The following is a 23,041-nucleotide window of genomic DNA, read 5'->3' as shown; positions in this document are numbered from 1 at the left end:
TTTTCCAACAAACCTCTGCCAAGATAAAAATAAATAGCAGGGGAAGAGGATCAGTAAAAACCACCCAACCACTAAAACATCTTGCATTCTGCCATGATTTCCAACTGAAGGTGTGCACGCATCAAAAGAATCCCCTGATTTTTGAGGAGCTGGGAATGCTGCAGTTTTATGTGCATACATATAATGTGAATGCATACACTAAAACATTATCTACATTGCATATATATGTATATGTAGATATCTCCTCCAATTTAAGATTCACAATGTTCATTTGAAATCATTCTACCTAACGCATTTTACCCGTGAAAGCTGTATTTTCAGCACCTACTGCCCAAATTCCCATCTCCACTTGGGTGTTACTTTATAACATCCTGCCCTGACTATCCAGTGTACATGCATCCTAAAGTTTCCAAACAATTTTCCACTCGATGACTTGAGTAAGCTTGCCTGTTGCTGAAATGTCACCTTCTCTGGGGTAAAACACAACATATATTTAATAGCACAGAGCAATGCTGTCACTGCAAAAGATGACAAGCGTGGTCCTATTTTTACATCCTGTCCATCAGGGAAGCATTTGCTAGTATTACTCTGAGATGGATCTTGGCAATGAACCCAAAGGCAGGAGGAGATGCACTACCTCTTTATGCATGCAGCAGGTTCATGGCGCTTTTGTATCCAGTCTTAGGACTTCCCATATCCAGCACTGGCAGTGAGGTGTGTGGTCATGATCACAAATGGGGTTGCATTTGTTTTCACTGCATTAGAAGTTTTAAACTGTAGGACGGTTGTTGCTAAGTTCTGAGGAAGGAAAAAAGGATTTGGGGGAGGGAGGCGGGAACTACTTATTCAGAGCATTTCTCTGATCTTCTTACTCAAGTAAAAAGTTTTATGTATTGCATTTGATAATTTCCAATTAACCTTTTCTTAAAGACCCTATCCTCCACCCAAAATGTTCAGTGATGTTGTAAAACACTTGTCAAACACAAGAGGGTCTCTCTGGCTGCTTATCCCTGAACAGTTTAAGACAAGGAAAAAATGGACCTGAACTGAGTCTTCTCATAGACTTGGGAGCCCACTGACTCTCCAAATATTTCCTACCAATGACCTGATTACAAACAGAATGGTAGTTCTTTACAACATCCCCTGTAGGTAAGTGACACAGAGCAAAGAACAGCTGCACCCGTATATAACACATTTTATTCCAATATACCTATCACAGCACAAAAGGAGAATGACACCTTTGTGGGGCTGTTTCTTTTATATTGTTTTTACCATGTCTGAAATAGGAACTCTACTAATAAAACTACCCCAGTGTCAACCCCTCTCTGACACAAGGCAAAGCTAGCACCAGTTCACTGAGATTTATTTTATTTTATTTCAGAATACCCCTCTTGTGTGCTTGTTTTGCGCACGAGGGGTAACATATATATTCTGAAATAAAAGAAATGCCAATGAACATACAATATTTCTGTCTGACATCAGGGTGAGCTTGTCACAACCAAGTCTATGTCCCTGACTTGGGCCCTAGTGGTAAAACTAAACTGACATTGAGTTGGTTTAGTTTATACCATCAGAGATTTCCTAATATAGACAAGCCCTATCTCTTGTCCTCCCATCCCACCCCCCTCTTTAATTTGGCCCTCTGAGTTTTGATGACTGAATCACTTCCCCCTTTGTTTCTCTGATTTCTTTCCTAATCTCCTGCTCCTGAAAGATGCTTAGTTCTTGAATCCCTATACAAATACACTTTTCTTTCTAAGTTTCTCACCAGCCAAACAAGGTTTTATTTGTTTATTTAATTTGACACGCTGAGAGAGAAATGATCCCATTTCCTATGGATTATCGAAGTAACAAATAGCTTTACAAGAGGGTAAACAAAGTAAAACACGCTGAAACTCCTTTGAACCAGGGGCTTCCCATTCCCATCCCTTTCCGATGTGAGTCTTTCCCCACTCCCCTACACCATACATGGGATGAATTTCTGGTTGCTTTGGACCATGACTGCTACCCTCAGATCAGGCCACTGCTGGGACTGAGATAGTTATCACCTCCCTATCCTTCCTTTCACCAAACTCACCATGAATTTCCCACAACATGGCCAGAGAGCTTTGAACTCTAAAATGCTCTGAGAAGGAGCATTTTATCCATTTAGTCTTTTCCTTCATAGCCCAATTCCCCTGATCAGTTTTTCATTCTTGCAAAGATGCAGAGCTAGAGAAACTTGGGCATGAGCTTGAGAGCCTCCACGGAGGTAGGGATGCTGTATTGATTTTTGCTGGGAATTTTGCCTAACTCAGGTGGCAGGCATGGACACCTGAGAGCATCACACTGCAACATACCTCCTGCAATATACATTTCTGGAGAAAAATAGATAAAACAACAAAACTCAGGTCTGAATATGGGCTAAAATTCATAAGGACTTGGAACCAGGGGTGCTGATTAGCTCCTCCCAAGATGACAGACCCCAGCAGTGTGTAGCTCACATTTCTTTTGGGGTGTTTAGGTTTGGTGGCTTGGGCCTGGCCAGCTCCCCCTGCCCCCAACATCCTCTTCTGTTTATTACTCCTGCCATAATTGGGAGGCATGTGTGGATGAATTAAACATAGCAGGACAGATGAGAAAACTCTCCCTCTTAGCTGGCTGAATGAGCAAATTTAACTGAGCCTGTTACCCACTGAGTATCATACCGACATGCCAGGGTCCGGTTTCCTTTGATTTCGCCCTTTCATGCGGAGTCCCTCTGTGCCCCCCGCCTTGCTCCTCACAATATCAAACAGCTGGAGTTTCGGCGGCCCCAAGGAGGAGCCTTTGCATCCAACGGCAGCAGCAGTGGGAATTTTATCTGGGATCAGAATGGGACGGGGCTGATCCGCACAAGCTCACAGCTGAGAATCAGGGGGCTCTGGCACCTCCAGAAGGAGACAGCTTCCCCCTCCCCCCCCCGCCCAGCCACAGGCTATGCCTGGTCAATGCCCAGAGTAAAAGTTTCCTTATGCCCGAGGAACTGGGGCTAAATGAAGGGGTTTTGGCTTTCACACTTAAAGCTTCAGACAGGCCAGTGGCATCCAGAAGTCAGTTCTGGTGGGGAGTTTGATATAAATGGGTGCCAGCCTAGAGCAGGCATTCCCAGCACAGCAATAAGAGAACTTCCTGAAAGCAGGACTGCCACTGGCATGTCCAGGGGTGCCAAGAGGATATGGCTGCACAAACCAGAACCCTGCTTCCTCCCAAGGTACTTCTTTCGGGAGGCAGGTGGGAAGTACAGTGTATGAAGGGCACCATCGAACCCACTGTTTCCCTTAGCCCCGAGGATAAACAGGGAATGTAATCCTGCAGGGCTACAATCTGTTTTTTCCCCTAGCATTAAACAAGCCCTGGGGCACTTCTTTCCAAAAGGTACCTCTGATTGTTCTCCCTCACCTCTTTCTTCCTACCTCTGTAACCCTAAAACTAGTCAGGGCTAATTCAATTCTTGCTTTAATTTAGGAGAGTTTACGACTGCTCTAAATTAGGAAACCACCGGTTTTTAGATAAAGCAGGTGCTAGAGGTCTTAGCAATTGTAAAAATTAGGCCACTTAGTGAGGTGTCTATGTATGGATTTAGCACCTGAGGAGTGTGTTACTGAGCAAAATAAGGAAAAACTTGGAATCTTGGAAACAATTCTTTAAAAGATAATTAGCAAAGTTAACATTTCAGAGGAAGGAAGTTCGTGTTCAACCTGATAAACCTTTGTGTTCAACCTGATAAGCCTACCCATTCAAATGCAAGTTGAAGAAGCCATCAAAACACATTCCCTTGCAACTCAAGAAATCCTTTAGAAAAATCAGTTTTGATCTTTTCAGTACCCATGTCATAAACCAAGTAAGTAAGAAACTAAAATCCAAATAGAAGAAACACAAAATCCTTTGCATCATCCTCATGTGTGAGAAGGCAGTAATCCAGATCAGACCCCTCCTACAGTGCCAATAAGCAGGAATAACTCAGAAACCTAATGATGACATGATGAAAAACTGCAACTCTTTCACCTTCTTCTTTGAAGACTGAAGGACTTCAGATTCAGAAAGAAACTATAGATATGCTTGTGATCTGTACACGGCAAAGATGTGAGAAACCTATCCTGACCTTTCAGTGACATCAGATTTGTGTCAAGATAGTCTTTATTGAAGGGCCTTGAAAGATGGAAGATTTCCCAGCACCTCTGGGTAAATTTAAGTTTTGGGGTCATGAATTCATCCTTTGGCGTGGGGAGACCCAGTGAGCAGGAGCTGGTTTGGTTTAACCTCAGGGAGCGGTGCCGTTGCTTTTTCCGAAAAATTTGTGCCCGAGACACTTTCCGTGAGGGCTAGCACCTGCCGGAAAGGGATGGTTGGAGGAAAAGACCTTTCCTTTCTTGTGGTATTTACTGCAACTGATGGCTACCCAGGGCCCCGCCACAGCCGGGATGAGGCGGGATGGCCGCCCGGGAGGGGCACTCGGGGGCTCCCTGAGCCGCTGGAGCGGCTTCAGTCAGCGGTGCACCCCCCCGGCCCCCCAGAGCCCGGGGCGCCCCGGCCTCGCAGCCCCCTCACCCCGCATCCCGCATCCCACATCCCGGGCCGGCAGGGCCGCCTCCCTCCCTCCGCCCAGCCCGAACTTCATCCCAACTTTCCCGCTTCCGCCTGCCCGGGAGAGCGTGGCGGCGGCGCAGAGGAAGGGCGGGAGAGGGGACAGCGTCTCCCAGTTAGTGTTACTGGGGGGACGGGGATGCTGGGAACAGGGGACGGGGGTCGGCCGCTGCCTGGCTTTAGGGAAGGGGTTTTCTTTCGCGTCTTCTCCCTCCTCTGACTCCTCCTCTTCTTCCCTCCTCCTCAGGGGGAGGGGAGGAGGGAGGCTCTGGGGCAGGAGTAGCCGGAGCAGGGAATTGTTTGGGAGTTCAGTCATCCAAAAGCCGTCTCCCGTATGGAGGGTCTGGCTTCCCGCATCCCGGCGTCTCTTCCCTCCTCCTCCCTCTCCTCCTCCTACTCCTCCCGCCGCGCCTGAGCTCAGCGCGGCCCCCCATCCCCAGCGCTAACCCGCAGAAAAAGCACAACCACCACCCCCAAACCAAGGACCCAGCACTTTCCCCTTCCCCCCAAAACAGGCTTTCCCCCACTCTTTTTCTCTCTTTTTTTTTCTTTTTTTATTTTTTTTTTTTTTTTTTTCTGTGTGTGTGTGTGTAGTGAATTCCCCGCAGATCCGGCCTGGAAGTTCACAGCTCCTGGAGTTAAGCCTCTTTGTTGCTTCTCTTCGTTTGGGGCATCTTTGTGTTTCCCCCCGCCTGCTCCACTGGAGACCGCGGTGAGTGAAGAGAAGGGGGCCTGGGCCTGGTGGCCCTGGCGAGGGACCGGGAGAACGGACGGCGGTGGCGGGTGATGGGGCGCAGGGTTTTCCCCCCATCCATCTTCAGGCAGCGGCAGTTTGGGAAGTTGGTGTGGGGATATGAGGAAGGGGGTCTGCCTAGGGATGCGGGAGACGTGACAAGGGAGTAGTGGAGACCTGCTGGTCCCCACCAGTCCGGGGCTTGTTTTGGCTCAGGCAGGTGAGATGTGAGGGGCTCTTCCTCCTCGGCGGGTCGGCAGCACTAATGGAGGGCCCAGTGCACGCACACTCGCTGCCGTGCTCCAGTGCTTGCCTGAAACTCTTCCAAAAGCTTGGTCCACGACCTTGCCCCGTCCTCGCTGCCGGCAGTCCGGGAGGGACGGTGAGCAGCGGAGGGAGGGAAAGGGAAAAGCTGTGCAAAGTAAACCATTCATCCTCCATTGCTCCAACTCTTGTCAAAAGCTGAGAGGAGTTTGGAGGCAAGAGCTGGCTCTGGCAGATGCAAAGGCATTTCAGTTTGTGCTCTGTGAAGGGGCTGCTGCTGCTGCAAAGAAAAGGGGGGAATGGGTAGTCCGTTAGTAAAATTTTTATCTTTTTTTTCCGCAACTGTAAAGTTTTTAACCCTGGTGCAAGGATGAGGAGTGATTTGGGTCAGGGAAAGTAATTTTCTGCCCAGCAGTGGGATGTTGTAGGAATTGTGCATGCGTGCCTCCCTGCTTGGACTGCAACTTTGGCAGGTCCTCTGGATGGTGGCTGTAAATAGAAAATGTGTTGGGGAGAAAGTGGGATGCTGAATTTGTAGCCATGTCCAAAGGAGACTTTTTAAACTGCTCTGAAGACACTAATGTTTACTTTGAAAAATAATAATAGACTTTAACTAATATCCCTGGCTGGCAAAAGGTATTTAATACAAATCCCATATCTTTGGGCACTTCCCCAACTAATTCCGGTACCCCAAGTGTTATTTCACTGGCATTGTGTGAAAGGCAGGTCAGGTCTATTAAAGTTTTTTTTTTTCCCTTGTTTGTTTTAAAGAAACTCTCTTGACCTCTCTGCAGCATTATGTGAGTAGGATAACAGGAATCCATACACACACTCAGCACCCGCGCGTAATTCTCAGCATGTCGTAAATGTTTTTCTTGGTGCCCAATTCTCTTTAATTTCTACACTGCTACCATAGTGTCTTTTTGATATGTTCATTTGCAATCTGCCATTTAAGTTTCTTTTCCCATGGGCTAAAAAACTACCATGGAAAATATTAGAAGAATGTGGGCGTTTTGTAAGTAGAATTTTATCTTAGCTTTCTTTTCTTTTGAAACTAACTGACTCAGTGTGCATATGATTAGGGGAGAGTTCTTCCATATTTATGCCTATATACATATATGGCAGACACTTTGATTTAATGGGTTGGATGTTGAGGTTCATGGTTCAGAGAAAGATTTCAGCAGAAACACATCATTGGTTTGCAGTGAAGATTTGTTCTGTTTATTTAAGTGACCTAAAGAAATGAAGGTGAAATAACTTCCCATGCTAATAGGAGTCATCTGGGGATCTTCTGAAGTAAATAGGACTATTAGAGAGAGCTGTGAGCTCTCTGCTGGGTGCATGATATTCTTTTACAAGAAATAAATGGAGTTTTGTTCCATGTCCTTTTCTTAATCCTCTCCTTCAGATAAAATTAGAGGGACTCATCCTGCATATACTATGCAGAAGAGGTCCCAGTAGGTGTTTGCTGTGAGGGTTGAAGCCAGATACAGTGCAGGTCTCCCTGCTTCCCGCTGGGGAGTCTGAGCCCCGTTCATCTGAAGGGTGCACAATGATCCTCTGCAGGTTTGAAAGGCAGGTTCAATTTTGTCCCTCTCATACACATGCACACCCACAGAACTCTTCTTTGAGAGATATCTCAGTACAAGTAGCTGAATCCACACACATTTCTTCTCCGCTTGGAACCAAGAAGAAATATTAGAGGTGCATGATTCTATATGTATGTGCTAGAAAATGGCATGTAAGTTTTGTGGGTGTTCTGCATCCCTGCAGTCGGGAAAATGCAAGTTTTCTGTACCTTGTACTGGCATGGTACACAAGCACAGAGCAAGAGGTTTTTAGATTGCAAAGTGAAACACAATATTTGGTGTTTGCAAAGGTCTTTCCAGCCCTCTGAGCGTAGGACTCTTGGCTTGGAGTTTTGCCCTGTTGAAGGACAGATGAATCATTGCCCAGTTCATCTCACTCTTTGAAATTCTGCTCTGCCCTCAAAACTAGTAGCAGACAGATCCCTCCAAGCCTTCAGTACCAAACTGGCAGTCCCACGATACTATCAGGATGCTGGTACAACTCCTTCATTTGACTAGGGCCAGCAGAGTTGCCCCTTCAGGAGCCAGCTGGAGCCTCCTGCCAAGCAAGGAGCATAGCAGGAGGGGCTATGAAGCAAGCAGCCTACTTTGTCCCCATCCTCCCCAGTGATGCAGAGGAGAAACTTCCTTTCCTGAGTTAAGAAAATTGATCCATTTAGGGCAGTTCTGAATTCTTGTACTTTCTTGTCATTGTTACTGAATGACCACACTCGACTGAAACACCGCCAGGTCTATTCACCAGTGTTTCCTGGCCTCTTCCTGAGCCACATGCACTTAGGAGCACACAAACCTTGTGGTCTGATAAGGAGCACAACATGAAAAAAGAACTATTACCTCTCCTACCTGGGCTGTGGGAGGGAAGATGGGTGATAGGACAGGAAAGAGACTTAAATTGGAAGCATGTGTTTGAACGTGGAGGTGTTTGGGCTGTCCTCACCCAGTGCGCATGCCCAGTGTGAGCTTAAATGATTCCCTCTGCTGCCCTGTGCCTTCTTGTTCCCATGCAGAAGGTGGGACTAAACCCTGTGCTGATGGGTTGAGCACTGTGGCAGGTCAGATACTGCTTTCCATGTTGACTCCTGCCAGCCAACCGGTACCCACTCTCGTGCCTCTCAGAGCAGAGCTCAGGTGTACCAGGAAGGACCCTCTCTGTCATACTGAGCCTCCTCAGGACTGCCACAGGGCTGGAGAGGCACCTCTGTGCCTCTGAAATCATTCTCTTCCCAAGCTGTTTCCCAGTACCGCACCTTTTGTGCCTCATGAAGTGAGGGAGCAATGACAGCGAAGAGTATGTTGGGGACCACACTGGTTGTTTTAGCCTAGGTTGGCCTGCAGGTGGGTTTTCAGAGACTTCGGGCTCAGTTGGGCTCAGTTTAGTCACTCAGCCTGCAAGATGTTACAACAGCAGTAGGCCAGCGTAACTCCGGGTTAACAAAAGTTTCTTTGGCAGTAAATGGTGGTAGGTTGTTCGTTTTAGTATTAGGTGCCGAGTACCCCAGAGGTATGAGGCACAATTCCCTTGGACTTCTTTAGTGGGCAAAGATGACTTGATATGTTACTGCTGGCATGTTACAGACCAAGGCTTGCAAATCTCTTGGTTTAAACTGTTACCTCCTGGGCTAAAAACTTTGCAGTGAGAAGTCTACAGTTAGGATGGGATATCCCACAAGGAAAAGGTTCTCTTGCAAAATCTTTGGAGACTTCCTGTTTCTGGTTAGACTGAAAACATCCTGAGGGAAAAACCTGCTGCCATGTATTTTGGTGCTCCTGTGGTCAGTCTCAGTTTAAGAGGTTGTTATGTATTCTGGTTCCTAGGCCACAAGAACAATTTAAGGCAAATAATGACTAAATGAATTGCAGGTCCTTAGGTGGAACGGGGTAACTGTTCAACGAAAGGTATCACAAGCATCTTTTTCTATTTCCTGTATTTGCTTTAGTTCCTCTTGGCCCCGAATCATACAACATCGTATCTTCTGATTCATTGGCTGAACGTAGTGCTTGCAGCCAGTTTTCTGGAGGGAATGCTTGCAGGATGGGAAGCTTTCAAAATTTGCTTCGTATGCGTGTTTGCGCACGAGAGTCTTTTAAAATCTCTCCACGGGAGCGTGTGCTCCAGCAACACAGCTGTAGGAGTATCCATGGGAAGCTAAGACATAAGGAGTATGGATGCAGTGGAAGCAAGTTGGCTGAAAAGCTCAGAAAGATATTTGTTGTAAGGAAAACGCCGCCTTGATGCTTACACAGTCCCAAAGCTCCTGCAGGCACTGCAGGGCTTTCTGCTTAAACAGGGAACAACAGATCCCTGCCCTGAGGATGTCGCGTGCTCCTTTTATTAAAATGGCCTCCCTTCCCTGCAAAAGGACAAATGGGATGGGAGGCTCAGCTCTGCCTGGTGGGGTTGTTAGCAGAGCACCTGGCACAGCACAGACAGGGTGCCTGAGAGGGGCTCTCAGGGCTGCCATTGTGTGTTGTAGGAGCTCTTCAGTAAGAGGCAGTGCCAATTTATTTTGGCTCTGGTGGCATCGACGGAGGGAAATGTGCTTCAGGGAGCGTGTGGGACGTGCTCGAGCTTCTTCTCCCTCCTTGTGGGCACTGTGCCAGCACAGAGGTGAGAGCCAAACTTTATTCTTGCTTTCTGCTCAGCTGCTCTTGAGAGGCTGCTGCCCTGTGTCCAAAACCCTTCCCTGAGCTCCCCTTAGATGTGAGGATGGTGACTGCACCTTGTGCCTGTGCAGCGTGTTGGAGGCTTTCTGGGCAAAGTCCAAACCACACCACAGCATGTTGCCCCCATGAAAACCCACTGTTGTCAAGTTCACAGAGGTTTTGGGCTGTGGCGTCTCTATATATGTATGCAAGAGCCAGATGGTGTTTTGGAAACAGCTCATTTTTCATTAATTTCTGTGCTCAGCATAGGCAGTAAGTCTTTCACCCTGAGTCCTGCGGTGGCAATGCCGTTTTGGCTCTCTAAGGTCCACTCTGGCAAGGAGATTAGCCAGCAGGTCATACTCTTATGCACAACCATAGACCTGGGGCTCTGCCAAATGCAAGGGATGCGTTCACTGGTTGCAATGTCAGCAAGTCTGAACAAGCTTGTGTGTCTTAAAGACTATGCATCAGGCCCTTCTGCTGTTCTTTAAATCATGAGTGGAGAGGGAAAGGGTGTAAATATCCCTGTCAGAACTGAGTTGTCAGCTTTCAAATACCAAAATGAGGTTGCTTTTTATTTTTCTTCTAGCTGACAAAAGGACAGGTTAGGCAGAGCCCTGTGAATTAATGTGTTGAGTTTAGTGTGGTTTAGAAAGCCTGTGGTGACATAAACCTACTGAGGTAGTCTTTGAGAAATAAACCTCAAATGTGCATACACTGGCCTGGAACACAGAATTTGTATGCAAAATGCAGCTTCCTCTGATAATGTCACTGTAATTTATCCTGGTACTTTTAGGGAAAGCAGCCACCTTGCTTAGTGATTGCCAGTGTTTTAGCGCTCAAGCCTGCGATGTGAGGAGGGCTGCATGTCAGTCTCCACTACACCACAGATTTCCCCCCAGGTTGGGGCAGGTTGCTCTTTGCCTCATCTTTCCACCTGCAAAACCTGTAAGTGGCACTTCCCTGCCTCCTTGTGGTGTTGAGAATAGGTCTGCTGGAGATCAAGAGAGACCATACATTTGCTGGCCCTCGAAAAATCTCTTGGATAAGGACCACGATGTTTTCAGCAGAGAGCCTCCTGTGGCATTGACAGCCCAGTGGGGGGCTCCTGTGGCTGCCTCTGGGGACGTCTGCCTCTGCTTGTTGTGTGGATATGGGCTCTGTAAGGGCTGTGGGATGCTTTTGGTTTGGAGGGTAGGCTGGGTGTGGGGCTATAGAGAAGCCCCTCTCTGAGTGTGACCCTCGGGGAGTCCAGCGTAGGTAGTAGCACTGCAGCTGCAGCGAGTTTCTGGCTCCAGCCAGTGGTGGTACAGAGAGGCCATTGTAATCCTATGTACTGTACAGTGTACATCTCAACAGGCAAAGTAGCTTCTGGGTTGGTTTTTTTCTCCCCCACCCTCCTCCTCTCCATCCCTTCAAATCTACTTTATGAAGTTCCTTCCCTTAAATTGCAAATTTGGCCTTATCTTCAAAGAAACCCTTTAGTGCCAAGCTTTTAAAGGTAGGGAGGAGGCGAGAGCAAAAACATCAAATCCATTAGCAGCCCAGTTGCCAGAGAAAATGTTTTTTAAAACATAATCTAAACCCTTAGTGTTTGAGAGCCAAAGCCGAGATTGAATACAAGTATGGGCCTTGTCCCCAGAGAGTCGCAACGCTGGGAATATGTTGGCGCAAAGACAGGCCATGGAACGAGGATTCTTGTGCATGCACGCACACAAATAGACAATTATTTGGAAGCCAATACTATTCTGGATGCTGAAGAAACTTAATCTAGTGCCTTCTGTCCCAAGTTGCTCCCTGAGCTGTAGCTGACTTGAAGAGCATTCTCATCGCTCCAGCACTCTGCAGGATGGCAGTCCCCTCTGGGGCAGGAAAGTTCCTGCTATTCCTTGACCGTGGGTAATAAAAGGACTAGCTGGTCCTGCTTCTTTAGAGCCTGCTGCTGTCAGTGAGAGGTTCCTTTGGGCCCTCAGAATGGCAATGGGAATGATTTTTATTTTTTATTTCCCCATAGGAAAGTTGCTTGTTTAACAAACCCAAGCCCTGTCAGATTGAAGGGGTGGGTTTGAGTCGTAGTGTCAAGAAGTGTTTTCGAAAATGTAGTGGGTGGGATATTTAAAAAATACCTGGGCTGACTTTAATGTTGTGGTGGAGAGTCAATGAGATTTGTGCATTCAGAGGTCAGACAGCTCTCCTCCTCAGTTTTAAGTACAGGGTCTTGTGGGATGGTCCCACTGTCACCAGTGTAACAGCTGCCCAGATTAGTCCTGACCACCTACTGCTGCATGGAAGTGGACTCTCTATTTCAGGAGTGGCTATCAGACACATCTTGGCTGGCAAGAAGTTGAAGTGCAGTTTCTAAGCCAGAGTCATCTGGAGCAGAAGGAGGGCAAGGTGCCCTAATTATCCAACTGTAATGGGGTTTGAATCCAGTGAGGAGCACCCCATTAGTAACTTCTTTGGGGGCCTTGTGACGTGGCCAGCCAGACCACAGCAGAGCTGTGGGACCCCTGGAGGAGGAGGGCTTGTTATCTACTAGCTCTTGAGTCCCTGTGGGGACTTCCCTACCCCTCGGCTGGCCAAGCAGGATATCTGACTTGTACCTGTCAGCCACTTCTGGAGTGGGGGCTTGTAGGGTGAGACAGGGCTGCGAGAAGGGGGCCCATGGAAAGCTCCTCAGAGAGTCATGCCAGCTGCTCTGGATGTGTCCATTATCACTGTTTCATCACTTTTGGGCTGTCTGGGAATGGCCTAAAGAGAAAAGGTGTTTGCTTTCCAGCTGGGGAGGAACAGAGCTCCTGTTTGCATGTGCAGCTTGTGCTGAACACCTCTGTAATGCTTTAAAGAGTCCAGGGCAGCACAAGGGCTTAGATGTCTTTGAGGACCTTGCTCTTCTGGGTGCCTGAGCTGCTGTGAAGGTTGCAAGAGTACTTTTGCATGTTGTCACCCCAGCTCCAGACCCTGCCAGAGATGGCTGCCCAGCTAGCAAAGAGGGAGAATGTCTTGGGATCATGGTCAACTATGCTCAATGACCATGCAACCCATTAGCTCCCAGTATCTGGGAAAGAGAGGTCAGTCCTAAGGTATAGAGCTGGAGCTGCTGGAGCCTGGGTGTGTGTTTGCTGACCCTACTCCCCTCTTGGCAGGGAGGTGTGTAGCCAGTTTCAGGAAGCATTAGGGAAGAGGGATGGTTTACATGGCTACAGCAAGATAAGCCAGCCCTGTGTCTCATAGGACAGGCACTGGTCTACTTATATTCTCACCAGGGCTGTACTTGCCTGGTATGCAAATGTGCAGTACAAGCTGTGGGATCCTGCTGATGGCATCAGGAAGCCTGTGGTCTTTTGTGGGAGCAAGGGTCAGCTACTTACACCATGTAGCAATTTAGGCAGGAACATACTTGCTAAATATACAGTTGTCCAGTTTTCTTCACAATTGCCTGGACTGCAGATTTGTGGAGGAGGGAATAGGAGCACAAAGAGAACAACATCAAGAGCAAGTGGCAAGCTGTGTTTATCGTTGATGCCTGACCCTATAATCTGTCTCCCTGGGGATAGCTTTGGACATCCCCAACCTCTGAGCCACTTGAAAGAATCACCTTTAAAAAAATTTCCCAAACTAGTGACCAAGCAAACAAGCACACATTTCATCGGCCACAAAAATGTGAGCAAAACCTAGTTTTTACATAGCTTCAGCATTGAAGATAAGTAGAGGTTTCTCGATTCTCTGGATGAAAGCCTGAGAAAGGCCTGCTATGCCATCTTCTGCCATCACCATATTCCAAAACCTAAATTACTATTTGTATTACGGTTGTGTCTACAAGTTTTAACCAAGGCTGGAACCCAGCTGTGATGGATACTATGTTAACTTGTAGTGGGAGACGGTTCCTACATCCCCATTCAAAACGGCAAGGCTCTTTGCGGAAAAGATAAAAACAGAGCATGAAAATTACACTTGTGCCTTGGAGTGACTCAGAAGGTCAGGACTGGAGCTTAGTACAGACCCCATGTTGGCTGATATTTAGTCTCGTGCTCCTTCCTCCACTTTACCTGGCTTGTCAGAAGGGGAGGTCAAAGTCGAGCATCACTAGGGCTTGACTGAAGGTTGTCTGCCTTGAAGCTGAGAGTTACCCATAGAAGAACCTCATCTTCCTAAGCCCTCGGCTCACATCAGTCAGTAGAGAGTGACATGGCTACATGTGCTCCAGTGAGTGATTTCCCACATGGAGCACGTGGCACTGCAGGTGTTGCTGGTGACATCTTGCCTCTGTGACAAGCCTTACATTGGGGTGGGCAGCTGGTCTTGTGGAGCTGGGGGCTGGCAGGTGGAAAGCAAGAGTGTGTGGCTAAAGGGGAAGGAAAGGAGCCAGTTATGTCTTTAATTCTCTCCTGTCAGCTAGTTTTCAGTTGCGGCGTTGTGCTTTGAAAGATAGCTGGAAGAGCAGAGAGCCAGTGTAATGAAAGTGTTTTGCTTGCAGCGTGCAATCTCACGTAAAACGATATCATTACATAAATATTGTGTGCCTTCTTGCCGGCGGTTCTGGGGCTGTGCTCCTCCTGCTCTGGAGGCATTGCCTTTCAGTGTACAAGCCAAGGATGATCTCCAACAGATGCTGCTGAGGCCAAGTCCATGGCTTGCACTGTGCCCAGGTGCAAGAGGAGATGTTCACATCTCCGTGGTCAGCACAGATGTACCTTACACTGGAAGGAACAGGGATGAGGGGACAGCTGGGTTACCAAGAGCTGCTCTTCTAGAGAGCTGCCAGCCATACTGAGGGTGTGTCTGGGGACACACAGGGGTACCTGACTGCTAATCTGACCCTTGCAGACACAGCTAGCCCAGGATGGAACAGCTGTGGAGACACCAATGGCAGGACGTGAGCAAAACCTGGCATGATGGGTTAACTGGGATCTATCGCTCAAGAAGGGTAGGAGTGCTTCAGTGAAACCTGGGCAGGTTCCTTCACCACTCCTTTCTTGTCTGACCTAGAGGACTGTTTGGGGGAGCAGGTGGAGATGCGTATGCATCCTCTTCCAGTACCTGTTTGTTTGCAGAAAGCTATGGGCGAACTCTCCTGAGGGGCTGCTCATGGCCCTCAGGAGAGTTCTGCTGCTGTCTGAGTAACAGCCTGAACTGCAGCTGGAGGCTTTTTGCTCAGAGGAATGCTTTGAAACATACTGTTTTTAATGGCACTGTGTTGTCAAGGGCTCTTTGTGTCTGGGTGAAGAGATGACTCCATGCTCTACTCTGCAGGGACAGGAGCCCATCCGAAGCAGGACTCCTCCATTTTGCGAGTGGGTTTGATCTGCCCTTTGCAAGCTAAATAATTGAATTACAGAAGAGATCTTAGATGAGATATTTGTGCCATTACAAGGCTCAGTCAGTGGCTGGGGATTGGAACAGTGGTGGGAGATGTCAGACAGCTGCAAGGTTATGGTTTTTTCTTTCTCTGTTGATCCCAGGTCACTCCTTATGAATGAAAGACTACGAAGAGGCTGTTGCCTTCACTTCTGTCCAGCTGAACTAGACAGAGTGTGGGACAGAGAAGGTGTCAAAAAATGGGTTTGTGCCACCCATGCTTTCAACAAATAATCTCTTCCTCTCTCTCAGCACACACCCCCCTTTCAGTTTTGCCTCAGACCCCGGAGAGAACAGGATTGCAGCTAAGGCTTCTAGAGTGCCCCTGTTCCCTGCATATGTGCTGCCTCCCAAAGGATGTGGATGCTGCTGCCAGGTCCTCGCACCCTCCTTTCTCTCCCCCTTTTCCATCTTTATTTTCCCCTCCTCTGCCTGAGGTCTCCCTGTGCTGCCAGCAGCAGTTGCTGGGGCTGAGAAAGGCTTGTTGGGCCATATCCTGGATGCCCCTGCCCTTACTTGTTTTGGGGAAGGCTGATAAGGAACAACTAGAGGTGCCTCCCCAGGCACCATCCCACTGCCGGAGAGATGCTCCCAGCCCTCGCCAACCCGAGGCGAGTGCCGAGCGCTGGCATGTCGGAGCGGGTCTGGAGAGCCCTTGCCTGGGCAGAGTGGCTGCCTGCAGATGCAGGCAGGGTTGCTGCCTCCCCAGAGGTTATTCTGTAGAAACACCATCCTTGAAACGAGAGCTGTGTCTCTCCTGCCCTTCTTTCCTCCCAGCTGGTGGGTTGGGGTTTGAGGGTTCAAAGGCAGCATTTTCCAGTCTCCGCCACCGTTTGAGATCTCACAGGGTTTTGCAGGCTGGGAGGGTTTTATGCTGACCTGTCTCCTCACAGGCAGTCAGAGAAGCAGCTCAGTGAGGCTGGTGGACGTGGCATGCACTGAGGTGCCAGCATCTGCAAGGGGCATGTAGGCACCGGGCCAGGAAGGCTCAGTGAGCTGTTAATGAGCCACAGATGGTCAGCTTTATCTGGGAACCTGCCGACTTGGGCTTCTAGAGCTTTCTGCAGAAGAAATACATGAGTAAAAGCTGGTGGTAGGTAAGGGTTGGGAAGAAAGACCCTAAAATAAAGATCCTTCCAAAGGCGTATCAGGGGGACCTCAAGAGATCACCTCTGCTAAAGGCTCATTGTGTTTTTGCTGAAGGTCTCCTTAACTACTCGTGGGCTGCAAAAAAAAGAGTAGTTTTCCACATAAGAATTTTGTAGTTGATGTGTAAGACCAGCAGAGGTTTATCTGTAGCTTCTACAGAGAAGGGTCTCCAGAGACTCTGCTGGAGTACAAAGCCCTGAAGGCTGTGATGGTTGCATTCCGCTCTTGCAGGGGAAAGGACGCTCCCAACAGATGTTTGTTATCAGAAGAGCAAAGCAGAGAAACAGAAAAACTTCAGTTGGCCAGAAACGCAGAGAGAAATTGTCATTGTTTCCCTGTTGGGCTTGCAGAGGGAATTCTTGAAGCTGCTTTTTGTCCCATTGTAACATTTTATGTTTATATAGCTTATCTCTTTCATGAGGGACTGTTAAATCCTGCAGCATATTGTGGATGTGACTATATGAAAACAGCTTGTTTTACCCATCCCGGGGCAGAGTGTGCCGGCTGCACAACTGAATCTAAAATCATGGAGCAGCATTTTCTTACAACTGAGTGGTTTTTTTCCTAAAAGAGTTTATGGTATTTCCCAAATTAAGAAATGGTCAATCATTTCCCTAATGGTCATTCTAAAATTGCGTTTCTCTTAGATAGCTGAGCTTTCCCAGTTGCTAAAGGGAGGGGGGAAGACCTTGTTCCTTTCCACTTCTAATATCTGTGATAAGTGACAGTATTTAATGTAACATTTAACTGTGGAAGGTAGGTACTGCCTGAGCCGGTCTACAGATAACTTTACACTGAACAGTTAAAGTCTTTTCTAGGGGTATGTAGTGCTATGGGACAGTCACAGACTTCCCTTCTCAAAGAAAGCGGTTTGACAGTCCCTGTAAGCAGTTAGAGATAAATGTCCTTGGGGCAGAGGATGGCTTTCCTAAAGCACCTAATACTGAGGTCTTAAAGGACTCTCTGTAAAATGAGACAATCCCTATGTTCCTTTACTCTACAGTAATGTCAGGATCTTTGGAAGATCCAGATGTAGTTTTAGATTCTTTTTTCCTGGTAGACAAGCAAATATTAGGGGTTTGTCATGTTCTCCCAGACCACTACTGGTTGAGTCTTCGGAGAGTGTGATCTGATCTTTCCTGTGAAATGCATACTAACACCTCTCAAGCAAAGGTGATTTTTGCATTAAAAAGGCTTTCTATATTGATAAAGCAATTCTCAACATAAAAACGTCTTAGTCCTTTGCAACAGGAGAGGTAGACTTCTTGGATTAGACTATTAGTCTCTTAGATTTAGGCTTTTAAAAATATCTTGGGCTGAACAGAATAGTTTGAGAGATGGAGAACAGATTAGAATCTCCTATTGTCACCCCCCCAAAGCCTAGGAGCTGGTGTCACTGTTTATTCTTGGTCTCTTTACTGCTTACAGTTTTCTCCAAAAATGACTAAACATATAAAAAAAGGTTTGGGTTTGGGGTTTAAGGTTTCTTTTCTTTCCTTCCCAAATTCTAGGCCAGACTTTGACCACAGTCATGTAGTTGTTTTTTCTTCCTTACTTCCAAATGCAGTCACATAACAATAGCCTGGAAAAAAAGTACTGGAAGTGATTTGCTCATGAATTTGTTTCCTTTTTTGGGCTACAAGGAGTGGGTTAGAATTTGGGTAAGGAGGCTGGGAACTCCAAGCCATCTCTTTCAAGGTTGACGAGGGTTTAAATGGGAATCATCCTGGTAAAATGAGAAGTATTGTCGAGAGGCAGCCTTTCCTGGGCAGGTATTTCCATTGCTCCATATGCAGAGCCTCATGCTCGGTGCACCTTTTTTCAGCTAAACCCAGGACTTTATTTGCTATTTATGTAATAGCAGAGTCTTGTACAGATGCTACTAAACAGGCTTTGTCTGCCACAGGCAGGCAGGGACGGACTAGAAGAGAGAGAAATGCTCCTCCCGTATTAAGGCTTCTTCAGAAGTGGGTGATTGTTTGCTTTCCTTAACAATCTGCTAATAGGAGGTAGTGGGTGGTGTTGTCCTTCTTATTTATTTTATGTAGGATGTCATGACAGATGGTGATTTTGACTGTTGTCCACAGCTGTAGAAACTGATTGCTTCCTAAACCAAGTTGACTAGGATGGATGCATCTTAGCTGAAGAGACACAGAACCATCTGTGAAAGAGGAAACCAGTCAGTCTCAGTTGGTTGTGTTCAGTCATCTCTGTCCTGAAGAGCAGGAAAGGAAGTGTTTTGCAGACAGGGCTAGGGGATACATTTTTAATGTCTGGATTTTTGGGTCTTGGGATGTGATACCTCCAATTACAAAGAAAATGAAAGGTCACGAGGTGGGACAAAAATGAATATATGATTGCTGTGCTGGTCAGGAGGGTGTTTGTTGAAATATCAAACTGTAGAGCCAGTGAAATCTTGACATTTTATTGATGATTCAGTGGATTTGGTCCCTACAGGAGAGAAAGCAGAAGCAAGTGGAGCTTGTGCCAATTGGCAAGAGAATATAATCTGATAAAGGCTAGACCAGTCGGTAAAGTTTTCAAATCTCAGGAAATTTCCTCAAAGTATTTATTTATTTATGGCTTTGCTGAAAAATTTTCAACCAGCTGTGTTTAAAAATGTAACAGTAATGAGATACTTAAAAAAAGGAGTTAATCTCTCCCTCTCTTTGACCTGCTGCAGAGCACCAGCTGTAGCACAAGCAAGCCCTGGGGAATCAAAGTGGCCTAACCCTGCAGCCTGCGAGCCAAAGTCACACCTTGGGAAGCCAAACCCCAGAGGGAAGCACTGGCCTGTGGCAGGTCATAGGGGTGCTGGAGGGGTGACCATTTGGCCATCCTCCAGGGGCAGCAGGTTTAGCCTGCCCAGCTCTTCCAGTCTCCAAATCTCCCCAGTTCTTATAGACCCCAGCCACTTGTCCTCAGGGCAGCAAGACCCAGTTTTGTCTGAACTGCTGGGAGGCCTTGAACTGTCTCTGACACCCCTGATGGGGAAATGCTGGAATGAGGAGGAGGGGAAACCAAGGGCTTTTGTACTGAGGGAACAAAAAACATGCTCTGCGTGTCCCTGGGTTCAGCTATTACAGACTACAAACCGGACTGGGTTTTTTTGTTTGGCTTTTAAATGCTTCTTTGGCCAATGTGATTTTTTAATTTTTTTTTTTTTTTTGTCTGGAGGATGTCTCTTTGGGAGACAAAGCCAGTCTGGGACTCTTCATTTGGCCCATCCAGCTTATCCACAAAGCATGCACAAGCCATCTTCTCCAGGCTCATTTCCTCTAGGATTCCCTATGGCTTTGCAATGGCTAAGCCTTTGTGTTTGATATTGAAGGCAGAAAGGCCAGGAAGGGCAGGCCAGCTGTACTGTGTCCTCTAGCCCCTTGCCAACAGGGCTCAGTGCAAGGTGGGGGAACTCTGTGAGAGCTACAGCTGTGAGAGTGGTGCAAAATGCATGTGGTGATTGGCAGAAATTGTTTTGAGGAAGAAGATGCCTCTTCTGATGATGATGGGGTGGCACATGGTGGATGGGAAAGGTAAAGCAAGTTAGTTTTGGTCACTGGTGGAGGATTGTGTGGAGAAGTCCTGTCTCCTCTGGGCCTACAGGTTTCAGCTTCAAGATGCATATCACAACAGAAAAATCTCCTCTCCTCTCTTTCCTTTTTCTACCACTGGTAGCTAATCAAGTTTCAGTTTTAATGACTTCCCTCTACTCTCTCTGCTTCCTCTCCCCCTGCCCCACACATGCCTTTTTTATATTTTTTCATGCAATTTTTTGGCAGAAGTTGAAACACAAGAAGCGTTTGGACCAAGATGAAAACAGTGGAGGAGCATGTTGGGCAGTGCAGTGCTTTGTTCTGAGTTCAGGAGGAGAAGAGGGGGAAGCGAGGGGGGACGGATGTCATTTCCCAGATGGGGACCCTGCCAAAGATGTTCTTGCTGCAGAAAGCAAAGGCCAATTTTTGAGGTTATACCAGGTTTAACCCTTTGTCGACCCGCTTCTGCCATGCAGGGAAATGCCAGACTCTGGCGCCAGTCTACTGTTGTGACTAAACGCCAGCAACAGTCCAAAGTTTTTATTGGAAACCCTAATGAGAGTATGAACAATCTGCTCTTGTTTATGAGTTAGGGTCCAACACTGGTGCAGTTGCTGTTGAAAAAGAAAGATCAGCATGTTCTTTACAGGGGGTCAGGACTGCTGTGCTGTCTCCTGTCCTGCCAGAAGCACCTGGTGGGAGTTGGGATGTTGCTGAATGCTGTCTCAGCTGTTCCCATTGTGGGGTAGGGAACTTTTGTCTCATGATGCTGAGAAAACACCTTGTCCTTTGACCCTGTGCTGCTGGGACTGGGGCAGCAGCAAGCCCCAGCCCCGGGTAGCTCATGGTTGTGCTGGGGACCACTGGGAGATCACAGCACTGTTCCTCCTCTCTGGTTTGAGCCAGTGTCTCGTGTGAGAAAATTGTGAGTTTGGAGGGTATGAGGGGTGGAAAACCTCCATAGGCATGTACTGTTGCTATATTCGTGTCTTCCTTGGGCCATAAATACTGCATGGTGTGTAGGCTGCTGATTTAATTGCCCCAGGGCTGTTGTACAGTAGCAAACGAAGGATGAGGATACAGAAAGGGAGCAAAGAAAGAAAAGTTAAGGCAACTTCGTTGCTTCATTAAGATCTCTTCCAGGTTATAAATACTTGGAGCACTCACGTCAGGACCCCAGAGGGGTTCATTTATCTCCTGATTAAAAAAACTCAAGGGTTTTTGTCTATGGTACTGGACTGTTTCTTGGTATGGAGGTCCAGCCTCTTCAGTCTGGATGGGATTCTCCTGGGAAAGACTACCCTCTTCCCTCAGAACTGGAGCGGACCAGTGCTGTATGCATAAAATGCCTTTGTGTAGACTCAGACAGAGTCACTGTTCACCAGAACCAAACCTGCAAGCCTCTTCTTCGTGGGGACCAGCAATCTCTCTCTGGCCCTTTGATCTCTCACAGTCCTTTTTCTCTGGCTAGGGGGATAACAACTTCCCTAATCCCCACATGAGCCTCCTGGACATAAACACAATCTTCAGCTACAAAGAAGGTGTCAGGAACTTTGGGCTGCAGGCCACAAACTTCCTCTTTCCAGCAGCTTTGTCTGCAACATGTGAAGTTTTGATCACTTGTGCAGATTGCAGCAGGCTGCAAATATGCCAAGGGGTGGTTATAGCAGCACCACTGTGGGTGCATCCATGGCCAGTGACTAACAGAGCAGTGGTGCATCCAGTGCTGGCCTTGAAACATGCCTTGTGTCTTGCACACTTCTTTCTAGACAGCCAAGAGAGGTCTGATCTGTAGGAAATTAATATAACGGCATTCTGGTGTCACCTGTTGGGATGCAGGGGGGAAGAATAAGGGCATGTGGATAAAAGATGCGCGTGCAGGTTTGCCTGTCATGGGTTTCAGCTTTGGTTTTGATGTGCAATCTTGAATGCTTTCCCATGGAAGTCAGCCGACCTGGTTGGAAATTTCATGTGTGCAACTTACTGCACAGCATGTCTGAACTTGCATATTTTTCATCCCTTTTCTTGGACCCTGTAAGTCATCCAGGTGCGCTTTTCAGCAGCCTTGTGAACCACGGGTAGGAAGCACTGACCGATGGACAGGCACTTGGGTGGGAAGCAGAAGACCAGTGTTTCCCTTCACTTGCTCAGTGCCCCCAAGCTGGGATCAACTGGCTTGCCCTCAGATCTGTGGTGTGTGTGGCCCTGGTCTCCGGCTCCTCATAAGCACAGTAGCTACCACCACAGGTTTCTAGGTAAAGTGGGACTAAAATGCATGATACCAATAGCTGTTGGGTATCTCTCGTTGTCTTGGAGGACTCTCTTCAGCCTAGTGTTTGGCTTCATTTCATTTGTCCAGGTGGTTGCTTGTGTGTGGTACAGGAAAGTGTCCACAGAACCCACACAGACTACTGTACCCATACCTGCCCAGGTCTGCAATTCCTGTTTATTTTGAAGGCATGAATTGCTCCTTGTTTGTCCAGCCTGGTGGTGGGTCCTCCTGCAGCAGCTCAGCCCTTTGGCTTCACTAGTGCCTGCTGATGGGCTCAGTAGGCCTGTGACTGCTGATCATGGGGTATTTGCAAATGGTGCCACATTGGCTCTGCTGCTTTTCCTTCTCTGTTTACTTAGTTCTTGGCAGCTGCATATTTGAATGTTTGCTTGACAAACACTTTCCCTGCAGTCTGTGATTACAGAAAGTTTAGTCTGACAAACACCATTGAATTATCCAGTTCTCTGTTGTCAATAATATCTTGATTGCTGTCTCCATTAACCAAAATATTTTGTGTATGGTGCATATTCATATTTTCCCCCTTGTTGCAATCAGCCTGCCCCTCCCTGCTTGGTTCAGTTACTGAGGCAGTATCCTCAGGATGCTGACATCTGTATTTTACTAATCCAAAAATCCTGGGGCTACCAGGAAGCAGTACAGATAATAACACTACATACCTGTCTAACACCTTTCATCTGAGAATCTGAAATTGTCTGACTCATGTTCATCTGGTTACTGCTTGCACCAGCTGGGCTTTATTATTCCTGTTTTTGCAACCTGGAAAGCTGAGGCACAAGGTAGGGGTATGTTTTGTCCAGTAGAGGAAGCAAATCCAGAAATGTGACATCATAACCTCCAAGACCATGAGTTTCTGTCCCTCTATGTCTTGCAG

General features: G+C 47.4%; 1 protein-coding gene across 1 annotated transcript in view; it reads left to right on the top strand.

The window, feature by feature from the left end:
- The window catches only part of BOC (BOC cell adhesion associated, oncogene regulated), a 96,238-nt gene that overhangs the window by 35,529 nt on the left and 37,668 nt on the right, over positions 1-23,041 (top strand). Inside the window, exon 2 of the mRNA XM_027727646.2 lies at positions 5,200-5,317. The gene's annotated coding sequence lies outside the window, so the exon portion shown is untranslated. The remainder of the gene's footprint in view (positions 1-5,199; positions 5,318-23,041) is intronic.

This window comes from Pipra filicauda, unplaced genomic scaffold (assembly GCF_003945595.2).
Source record: "Pipra filicauda isolate LSUMZ 115617 unplaced genomic scaffold, ASM394559v2 scaffold64_size3178608_pilon, whole genome shotgun sequence".
Classification (NCBI taxonomy): Eukaryota; Metazoa; Chordata; class Aves; order Passeriformes; family Pipridae; genus Pipra; species Pipra filicauda.
The sequence above is the reverse complement of the archived record's forward strand: the minus strand, read 5'-3'. Positions and strand labels throughout refer to the sequence as shown.